The sequence below is a fragment of the Lytechinus variegatus genome, chromosome 8 (assembly GCF_018143015.1).
Source record: "Lytechinus variegatus isolate NC3 chromosome 8, Lvar_3.0, whole genome shotgun sequence".
In the NCBI taxonomy this organism is placed as follows: domain Eukaryota; kingdom Metazoa; phylum Echinodermata; class Echinoidea; order Temnopleuroida; family Toxopneustidae; genus Lytechinus; species Lytechinus variegatus.
Genome location: NC_054747.1, coordinates 25837071 through 25849596, shown reverse-complemented (window position 1 = coordinate 25849596; position 12526 = coordinate 25837071). Strand labels below are relative to the sequence as shown.

The 12526-nt window shown below is 32.5% G+C and overlaps 2 long non-coding RNA genes across 2 annotated transcripts; both read right to left on the bottom strand.

Moving 5' to 3' along the window:
- Window positions 1–2789: 2789 nt before the first annotated feature.
- LOC121420245 lies at window positions 2790–7714 on the bottom strand. Its single transcript, XR_005970732.1, has 3 exons — window positions 7568–7714; window positions 6399–6508; window positions 2790–5328 (listed from the first exon to the last, which is right to left on the bottom strand). It is a non-coding gene; the product is annotated as an uncharacterized LOC121420245 (long non-coding RNA).
- A 3361-nt stretch (window positions 7715–11075) lies between these two features.
- Window positions 11076–12324, bottom strand: LOC121420290. The gene is made up of 2 exons (XR_005970737.1): window positions 12018–12324; window positions 11076–11130 (listed from the first exon to the last, which is right to left on the bottom strand). It is a non-coding gene; the product is annotated as an uncharacterized LOC121420290 (long non-coding RNA).
- Window positions 12325–12526: the final 202 nt, after the last annotated feature.

The following is a 12526-nucleotide window of genomic DNA, read 5'->3' as shown; positions in this document are numbered from 1 at the left end:
TATTAATATCATTGTCACCATTAACATCATAGTATTATCATTACTTTTATGATCAATATTATCATCATCATCACTATTATAATTAGTATTACTGTCATTTTATTCAAATCACTGCCATTACTATCACAATTATGGGCGTTACAATTATTATTATAATCATCCTCGGTAATGATCTTGGCCCCTGCTCCTGCTTCGTATCACATTTGATCGGGGAGGTCTCACCTCAAAGGTCCTGTGATATATCATAACGATACAGTGCACACATTGGCACGCCAGCAATGCAATCTTATGAAAAAGTTCACTTATTATCAACCCATGTCGTTGGGGAGCAGACAAGGTATTTCATCGTAAGGAACTATTTTTTGTAATGTAACTTCAATCGAAATGGGAATGTGTGCAGTAAATGAAGTCGGGAAAATGACGCAGTGGGGGTACAGATGGGGGCGCCCACACACACACACAAATAATAATAATAGATATATAAACAAAAATGAATCATGACCTACAACAAAAGGAGAAAAGGAAAGATAGTAGGTTAAAAATAGATTATTCTCCGAATATTATGTGAAAACCTCGCACAAAATGTAATTTTTGTATTTTTTTTTGCTAACTCGATTCGCTCGCTCGCAACTTTTTTATGAATCAAGCCAAATTCGCCGTTTCTGGGCTCCTCACAATGTTTTGCTCATTACGCCACTGGAATAATCAGGAACACTCGTCTATGAAAAAAGCTCAACGAAATGAAGGAAACCCTTGATTTGTGGTAGTCCATTGTTTGAGCGTTACATAGTAAGGGGGAAAGGGGGAGGGTAATTCCCTTCCCATTCTTCAGGGGATGGGGGTATTTCTGACACGGACTTGCGAGAGAAGGCTGGTAGAAATCGATTCAAATTAATGGATGTTTCTTACCTTGGAACCTTGTTAAAAAATCATAAAAGCTATTCATTAAAGCAAATAGGAATCACCTGATATTTTTTTAGGTAATCGGTCACTCAGTTGCTCGGATGATATGCTATGAAAGGAAATTAATCACTTTCATTCGCAAAACCTAAGGTCTGAGAGCCCTTATTAAAAAACAATCCTCAAAGTTAATTAATCCCTTTAAACCATGTATGATATTAATTTTATTTTGATTATTGGATTAGATGAACTTCATATGATTTGTTTACTTTTTTTCAAAATAGTTTATTGGGTTTGTTTTTGAGGGTTTCGTTTATTTTGAAACTAATTGATTCATTGTTTAGAGTTTCATGTATATTTCTTGTGTTTGTTAGTCTTTTTCAATTCTTTTGGGTTCCATATTTATATACATATGTAAGTGAATATTTAATTTGTGTTATTATGTTAATATTACTGATTCAACTATATAGATTAGAGCAAATTGTGTCATATGACAGGGCCGTTGTGGAAAGTAGTTTTGAAATTGACAATGCCACCATGATCTAAAAAAGTACAAATATATAAACAAATAAATTAATTAATCAAGAAATATTATTTTAAATGTCGGTAAAATCTTGAAAGTGGGTTTGCAAATATTATTACAATTAATATTCATGGTTAGCCTTTGCTAAGCTGGAAGGTTTAAAAAGTATACGCCATACATGGCAAAGCAGGGACAAACGATATAGTTACTCAAATTATTATTTAATGACTTAACGACTTTAGACTAAATCAGTTTGCTGCAGACTGAGGAATAATGAACAGTTGTAAGGAAAGGCAGAATACAGTAATGACTAATGTGTCTCCATTCCAGAGAAAAAAAATACATTTGCGGGAGAAAATGCATTAAATATGTTCCAGACGGAAGGCAAATACGAAAGCTATCCATTTACAGGAGACTCCGCTCATGTGTCTACGAGATCTGGTAGATCGAAAATAAATAGTCTGTTCGCCGCAGTCTCCCATTTTCATTTAATTGTGCTGAATTAATTGAGCCCGTTTTAACTACAGACAGAGAAATGTTTACAGAAAAAATGTAAAAAGTGATGTAAAATAGGAACTCCATAACTTGTGTGTAATTTTTACCTAACAGTAAATTTCACAAATATTATGTAAATCATTATGTAAACTACAAAACCCAATTTATTGTGTAAATATTACCTAATTAAAATGTTTTACAGAAATTATGTAAAAAGTGATGTTAAATAGGAACTCCATAACTTTTATGTAATTTTTACCTAACAGTAAATTTCACAAATATTATGTAAATCATTATGTAAACTACAAAACCCAATTTATTGTGTAAATATTACCTAATTAAAATGTTTTACAGAAATTATGTAAAACGTGATGTTAAATAGGAACTCCATAACTTTTATGTAATATTTACCTAAAAGCAAATTTCACAAATATTATGTAAATCATTATGTAAACTACAAAACCCAATTCATTGTGTAAATATTACCTAACTTGAATGTTTTACAGAAATTATGTAAAAAGTGATGTTAAATAGGAACTTCATAACTTTTATGTAATATTTACCTAAAAGCAAATTTCACAAATATTATGTAAATCATTATGTAAACTACAAAATCCAATTTATTGTGTAAATATTACTTAACTTGAATGTTTTACAGAAATTATGTAAAAAGTGATGTTAAATAGGAACTTCATAACTTTTATGTAATATTTACCTTAGAGCAAATTTCACAAATATTATGTAAATCATTATGTAAACTACAAAACCCAATTCATTGTGTAAATATTACCTAACTTGAATGTTTTACAGAAATTATGTAAAAAGTGATGTTAAATAGGAACTTCATAACTTTTATGTAATATTTACCTAAAAGTAAATTTCACAATTATTCAAATCATTATGTAAACTACAAAACCCAATTAATTCATTTTCTATTTTCAAAACCAACCTACATACCTGAGGCCTAAAATATTATAGTTTACATTGTAAATTACCATGCAAAAAATCATAACCATTGTGACATAAAATGATACAGGTGTAATAAGTATAGTTAAACTGCCTTTGAAAAAAAAATCTAATTGTGTCAAGATATTTCCCAAATAATTTTAGCTAAATTAGTGTATTACTACCTTCCAAATGTAGACGGGAGGGGCAACATTTGACTATGTGAACATGCATAGAAAATTAAAATGCATAAATAAGTCAAATATTTGACAAAGAAACCATGTACATTATTTGGTGTTTATTTTAAGAAATAACATCCCTTGACAATAAAACATCAGATAGAAAAGAAATTAAGTTCTTGAAATTAATTAACCAACTTGCATTGAACTTTTTTTAAGGTAAAATAATAAAGCTGCAATATGTTCATTACAACTTCTCTACAAAGAAATCTGGAATTTTCTGTGACATGCCATGACTTACATCTGAAATAAGCATAAATCAAATCTAATCACTATATCAGACATATTTATAAAGAAAATGGGCCTTTGCTCTCTCGGTGTCATATTTCAAGACATACCTCCCCATCACCAGGGGGGGGGGGGTAGAAGACCAAAAACTCTTTCTTGTAAGCTTTTGTTTACAATAGACACATGTGACCACCAGATAAAGACTTCTCAGATATTTGTGCCACCTATACGGTATTTTGTATTTCTATCAATTATGCAAAATTCTTGTAATGGCCTAGTACACAGTATCCAATGTAAATCTGGGGCTAGTACTTTCTCTTATTATCAATATCACATGATTCAATTGAAAAATTGAATATTTTCATTGAATGGTAAACTTTTACCTCCACATGTTTGTAAACAAATGTATGCCCTATCACATACACAACCCCATTTTGTTTTTGGTTTTTAATTTAAATTAGTTGCATGTTCGAAGCAACTTTCAGAAAAAATATCTTAAAATAAAGTATTGTATTCTAAAAAGATTTCATTGTATTGGGGTATTGCATATTTGAAAATTAAAATATCATGAGAAATGTCCCCTTTATTGAATACCCATACACACTGTTGATATCTTTTGGACCTCTGGTTTCCCTATGTCTTTATAAAATTATTGACAAAAGTGCTTTCACTCTTAACATTGGTATCAATTACATTTTAAGGCTATAGTCTCAATAGACAGAGATGGATTCTTGGCATATCTTACCATTGTAGCCTGAACTGATGGCAATTTTAATCTATATAGGGAGCAATGTGTCATTGAATTATGTTTATGCTACACATAAAATGCAATCGGGTGTTCTCCCATTTTAATCTAAAAGACTTGACATCACCTCTTGAGAGGGATATCAACATAAAGCATTCTTACAGTTTATAGGAAACACTTTGAAATATTAATAATTGAGTTCACAATTAATACTGGACAGTTTTTAACCTTTTTTGGGGGGGGGGCAAAATGGGTGCGGAAAAATCTACCATTGTATCTTTCTGGCATCTTAATCAAATAAACAAGTCATTACAATAGAATATGACTATCAAATCTATAAAGGTTCCTCCATTGTAAATACTTCACACAGAGCTCTATAAAACTAGAAGGCCATGAACCATTTACTGGCATGTTACACCATATAACACTTATTCAGTTTACACATGGTGATGGTAATAACAGTTCTCAATTACAACTAAGATCAAAAGAATAAAAAAAATGATATCAATGTAGTTTTCCCCTGTAATGTCTTCAAAGAAACATGCATTCTTGAACAACTTACATGTATGCTCTATAAATGACAATGATCAAAATTGAGTTATAAAAAAGAAATAATGAATCTCTTAAGGCTAAACCTTTTAAAAAGCCTGTTGAAAAAAGGTGTACTAGTTCCTTTTGAATATAAACAATAAAACAAACAAAAATTATACAAATAACAACTAAAGGTGTTTCCCTTTCTAAACAGTGATTGTTTAAAAGTCTTACAAGAGCCATGATTTCTTGGCAATAACACTCCAAGTTAACAGTAATTAAAATGCTTTGTAAATGAGCTAAAAAGCAGCTACAAGGTCTGATAGGCTTTCTTCAGAATCATATTCAGTGTCATTAACGATATCAGCATCTACATTCATTTCAACACGATTACAGTCATCATCACTTGATTCCCCATGACTGCTTACATTAGATAAGTCAGATATGTCAATATGAGGAACTCTATTAGCTTGGCACTGGTCATCAGCGTGAACTGCAGGGGGTTGCAAATGCCCTATGACATGTATGAGGTGCCTTTTGTATGATGATCCACGGCGCAAAATTTCCTTACATTCTACACAAACAAGTTTTGTGCAAGTAGATTTTAGTATACCATGGACTACTTTCAGGTGGCAAAATAGCCCAGAAATTCCTCCAGGAATTTTAGAAAGACATTTGCAGCAGATGAAAGATGACATGTTGATTATTTTTGGCAGCAGTTACTGGAGAAAAACAAAATGAATTATTAAATAATCAAAACACATCCCTGGAGATACATACACTTTGGGATGAGGCAAGAATTATTTGAAAGCAATTTTGTCAGTTGAAAAAATATAAATTCTACATATGGATAAACTTAACTGTTAAAAGTGATAATGAACTATTGATATTTCTTTTTCAGAAATTTATTTTTCCCGTTTCCTGTTATTTATTAAAATCTTACTACATGTATCATTTGTATTTTTTTCAGTCATGAATCAATTTTTCTTTATTTAATTCTTATTCATATTTTAATCTGTTTTTCTTTTGGTTTTATTTATTTTCTTAATATCAACAAGGTCTCATCATATCTTTCTAGGTTGAAACAGATTTTACTCTAAAATTCAAATTCAAGAGTTCAGGAATATCAGCAAAGTTGTAATCAAATGAAAAAAAAATACAAACATGTACCTGGTAGGCAATGTTTCAAAATTACCCATCATATTACATATTTTTATTTAATATTTTGAATATCAATGATGATTAAAGCCTGTGTATAGCTTTGGTAAAGGGTCAACAATGTGATTGATAATCAAATATAATTCGATATAAAAGTCTTACTGAAGCATAGAGACCGCTAGATATTTTTCCAACCACCCCTTCTGAGAAAATTTCAAATCTTCAAATTTTGGATATCAGCGCCTTCTCTTGGCGATGCTTGTTTTTAAATTTGAAAAAAAAATTGTCTTTCAGCATTTATCTAATTTAAAGCTTAGATATCCTTAATAACAGACAAAGAATATATCCTGAAAGTTTCAACCCATTCCATGCTCTGAAATAGGTTTTAATTGAAAAACAAAAACATGCAGATATTTTATTTTTATTTGGGCACCCGATCAAATTAAATTTTCATGTAAATCGCAAAATTTATCCTGTAAAATACATTTTCATTTCATATCCTCCACCTCATAACTGTTATAGGGCATATCCATTCATATTAGCTAGCAATGAATTGGAAGAGTTTTAGGTGCATTTTGGTGGATTTACCTAAACTATACACAGGTTTTACAACTAGAATACAAAATAGTCATACCTGTACAGAGAATTTTTTGATGAATTTTAGCCTAGGTCCCATCTTTGGAATAAGCTCTTTAATTTCCGCGCTCTCCAACAGCCAGAAACTATCATCATCAATTCCATTTACTGTTTGTGGAGAAACAAATATTTGAAAAGAAATTAATAATAAGCTTAAATGTAAAGTACTTCACATTTATGATAAACAAGTGGATCCCCTCTGGCAATTTCGCCTTGATCACATAATTCATTATTGCAGCAGTGCTGACTTTGAAAACAACTACATGTAAAACAGAGAGGAAAAAAGTACACATGCATGTGATAATGATTATAGCATGTTGACTTTGACCTGAGATCACATTTGTCCATTTGCTGATACTTGATTTATGTGAAACGGATATAGGGCCTACTTTCAGTATTTCAGTGATGTCACCCCAACATGGACAAAGTTTGACCCTTAATGATCTTTGACCTAGATCATGTGACCTAACACTCATACAAGATTATCAGCAATACTTAATAACCTTTTAAGCCTCATGAAATATGCCCTTATACTTTTAAAGTAATGAACATAAAAAAATGAGCATTTTCTAAGTATATTGACCCTGAATTACCTTTGACCTTAAACGTGTGACCTGGAAACTCATGCAGGATGATCAGTAATACTTGGTTACCACTATGTCCAAGTTCATGAATTAGGTCCATACATTGTTTAAGTTATAACATTTTAAAAAAATCAACATATTTTATGTTCATTGACCCCAAATGACCTAGGCCTAGATCTATAATCTAGATCTAGTAGAATCTTAGAATCAAACCGAATGAAGTGCATAAATGGTGATGGCTAATTTAGTTTTAGACATACCAATTTGTATTGACATTATTGGTTATCAGCCCAATTCCCCCCCCCCCCCCCCCCCCCCCCCGCCTGGGCATTAATGGCATGCGCCTATATAGCCCTAGGCCCGAAAGCTGCCTGGCTAAGGAAAGGTTGGCCCTCGGTGCCGGCAGCGCAGGGCAGGTTGCCACGGGCGAACGGTACCGTTAACTTCAATGACGTCGTAGGCCTAGGCTACAATCTACGAACAACGGTAGATTGTGAGTCGGCCAATTGATTTTCAGCCATTCAAGTTTAACATTTATAAAGACCAAGGTAAAACGCTACAAAGAAAAAAAAACCAAACTCACCTTCGAAAGTTTCAATGAGGACTTCATGGTCCCATTCTTTTAATAAGATTTGCCAGGTCGCCATTCTGATTCTGGTCAGTCACTCTTAACTTCAAGATCTTGCGAGCGCTGGGCCATGGGGTCTGGGTACCGGAACGTGGCGCTGGCCCCCCCGCCGGCCGCCGGTAAACGGTAGCTAGCTCTCGTAAGTATTGCACGTACGTGGCCACGCGGGCTGCGCTGTGTGGTCTCTGCACATGTACCGTCAGTACATGTGCTCAATCGCATGATGACCGTCGCCATTTTTCAAACGGTAGAAAGAAATGTAAAAAGAAAATGTGAAACACCGGGGTAAAACATCGCGTTACTTTTGTTTAGGAGGGGGGGGGGGTTGGGAAAGCTAACACCTTTTTCCCCTGTTGTTTTTATGATTTGATTATTAAGCACGCATAAATTTAGGGCCTATCCACCTTGATGCACCGTGAAGCATAATATAGCCTAAATGTCAAGTGATTTACACATGGACTTACAACATTTTGCAATTTGATGATTTGACAACTGAAGTTCGTTGTGCTTAACGAAATTTAGATTACAGAATGCAAATATGTAATCCTTACAGAAGAATTAGGCCTTTCATAATTTTTTACATAATAGCCAAAAAATACAAAAACTGAGAAGTGCATAAAGAAATATTAAAAAAAATAAATGGGACCTTCTGCCAGTCTATGTTATGGCTCACTAATACTTTATTGAAGTGGCTACACTGGCTGCCCCCAAAATAAATGTTATTATTCATTGATATTAGGCCTACATAATTAAATTTTATATAATTATGTGCAACGCTTAACCAAAAACCTTGCAAAAGGAAGTTTAAATAATGAAATATTCAGTAAACATCAGAATTTTACATTTTGGCAAGGCATGAAGAATGTAATTCTTACCGTTATTACATAATGAAATTACATTGAAACAACTAAAACATTTACAAAAGGAAGCATACTGAAATATACTTTAAAATTCTATATTTTACAAGACATGTGAAATGTAATTTTTACAAATATTTCTTAAATATTACTTAATGAAATTGCATTGTAACATTTGTTACATATTTATTAAGCAAAACATTCACAAAAAGAAGTTTACATAATAAAATATTAAGTAAACATTATGATTTACATTTTACAAGACATGTGAAATGTAATTTTTACAAATTTTTCTAAATATTACCTAATGAAATTACATTGTGACACATGTTACATATTTTTTAAGCAAAACATTTACAAAAGGAAGTTTACATAATGAAATATTAAGTAAATTTTAAAATTTTACATTTTACAAGACATGTGAAATGTAATTTTTACAAATATTTCTTAGATATTACCTAATGAAATTACATTGTGACATTTGTTACATATTTGTTAACTCTTCATGCGTTACGTTCGCATTATTGCACATCCGTAGGCGTGTTTCGTTCGCATTTTTGCACAACCACACATTTCCCATAGACGTCCCCTGTCCCATTGTTTTTTCGAACAATTGCATACCGTACATGTGTGCCGATCGACGGATTATCGCAGTTTAAAATTACAGAATCGTTGAGTTTTTTCGAAAAATCAATACATCCTGATCACAGCCAGGAAGTTCATTGAAAAAGGAGAGGATAAAATCAATAAAACCCTCCTCACAAACAATAACATGGCCAGGTTTTATTGTTAGGAGTCTGTGACTCATGGCACGAATGTGAATGAGACCCTAAAATAATGCAACACACACGGGGTTTACAGGTGAACGCATGAAGAGTTAAGCAAAACATTTACAAAAGGAAGTTTACATCATGAAATATTAAGTAAACTTTAAAATTTTACATTTTACAAGACATGTGAAATGTAATTTTTACAAATATTTCTTAGATATTACCTAATGAAATTACATTGTGACAATTGTTACATATTTTTTAAGCAAAACATTTACAAAAGGAAGTTTACATAATGAAATATTAAGTAAACTTTAAAATTTTACATTTTACAAGACATGTGAAATGTAATTTTTACAAATATTTCTTAAATATTACTTAATGAAATTGCATTGTAACACTTTTTACATATTTATTAAGCAAAACATTCGCAAAAGGAAGTTTACATAATGAAATATTAAGTAAACATTAAAATTTTACATTTTACAAGACATGTGAAATGTAATTTTTACAAATACTTGTTAAATTTTACCTAATGAAATTAATTTGCAACGATTTTTACATATATTAAGCAAAATTTTACAAAAGAAAGTTTACATAATGAAATATTAAGTAAACATTTCTCTGTGTGTACAATTGACAATATACATGGAATACGCTGAATATAATGCTTTCATTGCCAATAAAGTTTTTATTGTTTACTCAATAAAAATTGTATTGGCAATGAAAGCATTATCTTCAGCATATTTTGTTACCTTACAGAAGCCAATACGTGAAACTTCAAGATGTTTTGACAATATATATATATATATATACATTCGGGCAAAAAGGTTAGTGAACGTTTTAGAAAATGAACATATTGAAAGTGTTCAAGTTCTGCATCTATGTTTTAGATATATTAAGTGTGAATTCAGGTGATAGAATCATATAATCTACATTCAATAATACTTGTTTCTCTGGGCTCACATGACATTGTAGTGTTGCTGTTCTGTACATACATGGATAATATCTCCATTGGAATGGTAAATTCTGCAGATATGTGTTCTATTCAAAGAATTATGTACATATGTATGGTATTTGGTCATATACGTTTTTCTTTGTAACGCAGCTACATGCGTTAACTTCTGCCCTCGTCCCGTTTTGGTATCCCCGAGTACGGCAGCCATTTGTAGCAAAAAAAAAAATTAGCATCTAAAAACTGGTTGAATTTCATATCTTTTTTTGTGATAATTATTTTCATTATCAAGTTAGAAATGCATGAAGAAGACTGAGTAGTAGTATTAGTAGTAGTAGTAGTATAAGTAATAGAAGTAGTAGTAGTAACAGAGTAGTTGTGATGGTAGTATAGTAGTAGTAAAAGTAATAGTAGTAGTAGTAATAGTAGTATGGAAATAGTATTGTTCTTACCGTTACATTTATTATAGCGAATTTGATATTATTTTGGTTGTCAACATCATTATCATCTATGATTTATACTATGGTTATATGAAAAAAGGCAATTACATTCATTGCCTTTCACTTACGCTCAGTTTTCGTCACAGTATCATGAATAACACCAAATTGAAAGGCACTAATTTCAATAGGCAGAATAGAACGGAATGTGGTATATCGTTTTAATACTTTCATTTTGTTTCGAAATCATAAGCATGACTACTTAATTAGAACCCACATTTTCTGCCTTGGAATGCCATATGTGTTATAATTATGCATATGGTTATGATGTAGCATTACCAACACAAAATAGTTATATAAATACTACAATCCGTAAGGCCAAATAAATTGAATAAAAAAACAAACAAAATATATGAAACAATATGAAATACAATTCAGACTTACCTTTGCATGTAAAGGTTTGTCCCGGCCGCCTTGGTCCTGAGTTTTCGCCCCAGATCTAAAATAACAGAATATAACAATGGGGCTGAAAATAAAAATAATTCATTTCCATTTCCCATCTGTCACACTATGATGAACAAAGGTCATGTTGACTAATGTGTAGTGTGTGACTCACCTCAGAAACACGTGTCCTTTTCATAAACGAATTGCTGGTATTTTTATGAAGCACCATTGGACGAGAGCATTTATTTTAGATAAGGACCATGCATATTGCTCTACAGTTGAGCTTTTTAATACTTTAATCTTTCTTGTTTAACATCACAAGTTCTGGTTTAAGAATGGATGCTTATATTGTCCAGTTCATATATTAACCTTGTCCGAAACTTCATCAAGCCCCCCCCCCCCCTCTACACACTTACACACACCATCGCACCCTCACCACGCACATACACACACCCTCAACGGTTATTTCTTCGACGTGTGTGCATCGGTAAATGAGGGTGTGTTTACATGGTGTAAATGTTGACACGTTGGAAAAGGACATCTTAAGTGTAATTGAATAATGACCGGAATTCCTTTGCATCTTTATAGTTATGCTCCCTGTGTAGTCACTCAATACACAGAAAAACACCGTTTGAAAGTTTAAACAACTCCGTTTATATGAACTTTAATGTGTAATGGTTTAATCAATGTTAAATCTATGTTAATCAGGTATAACAGGCCTAGTGGCCGACAAAAATTACTTTCGGGCCTTTATAGAGAAGTGGAGACAATGGCAGAACGTGGATTCGAACTCACGACCTCACGATCATGAGTGCAATGCTCTAACCACTAGACTACACGACCTTTGTGTATTGTAACTATGCATCTAGATGCTTTTGAATTTACACTATTCATTAAATGCTTATTGAATATGACAATGCAAGTAGTGACAATATTGCTTACCGTCAAAAAGCACGTCAATCACAATAAACACAGTTGATAATTGATGCACACCGCCCGGTAGCTCTCCCAGACCGAACTCGTAAAAACCGTCACTGGCGTGTTTCCCTTACGATAAAAAAATATGCTATACACCGGATGGGTGGGAGATAGTAGAGCCTAATGCACCCGTTGTCGGTAACTGCAATGTATAACAGGCATCTGTGTTGTTTGTGAAGGAGACCAGTAACGAGAGGAAGTGTTTTCTCATCCAGTCCAGTGACGAAAGTGTGTGTGTGCGTTCGCGCATGTATGTGTATTCGCATGTGGGTGTGCGGTGTGTACTAGTGTGAGAGTGTGTACTAGAAGTGTGCGAATGAATAGGCCTACTATTGTGCCCTAGTGTGCTTTTTGATTGGCTAGGGGTTTCATCATTCATTGTTGTGATTTTATTAACTGTCCACATTTGCCGTAGTGTTTTATGTCTTCAAAAAAAAAACAAATGAAAATTTGTATTTCCTTTAATTTTCTAA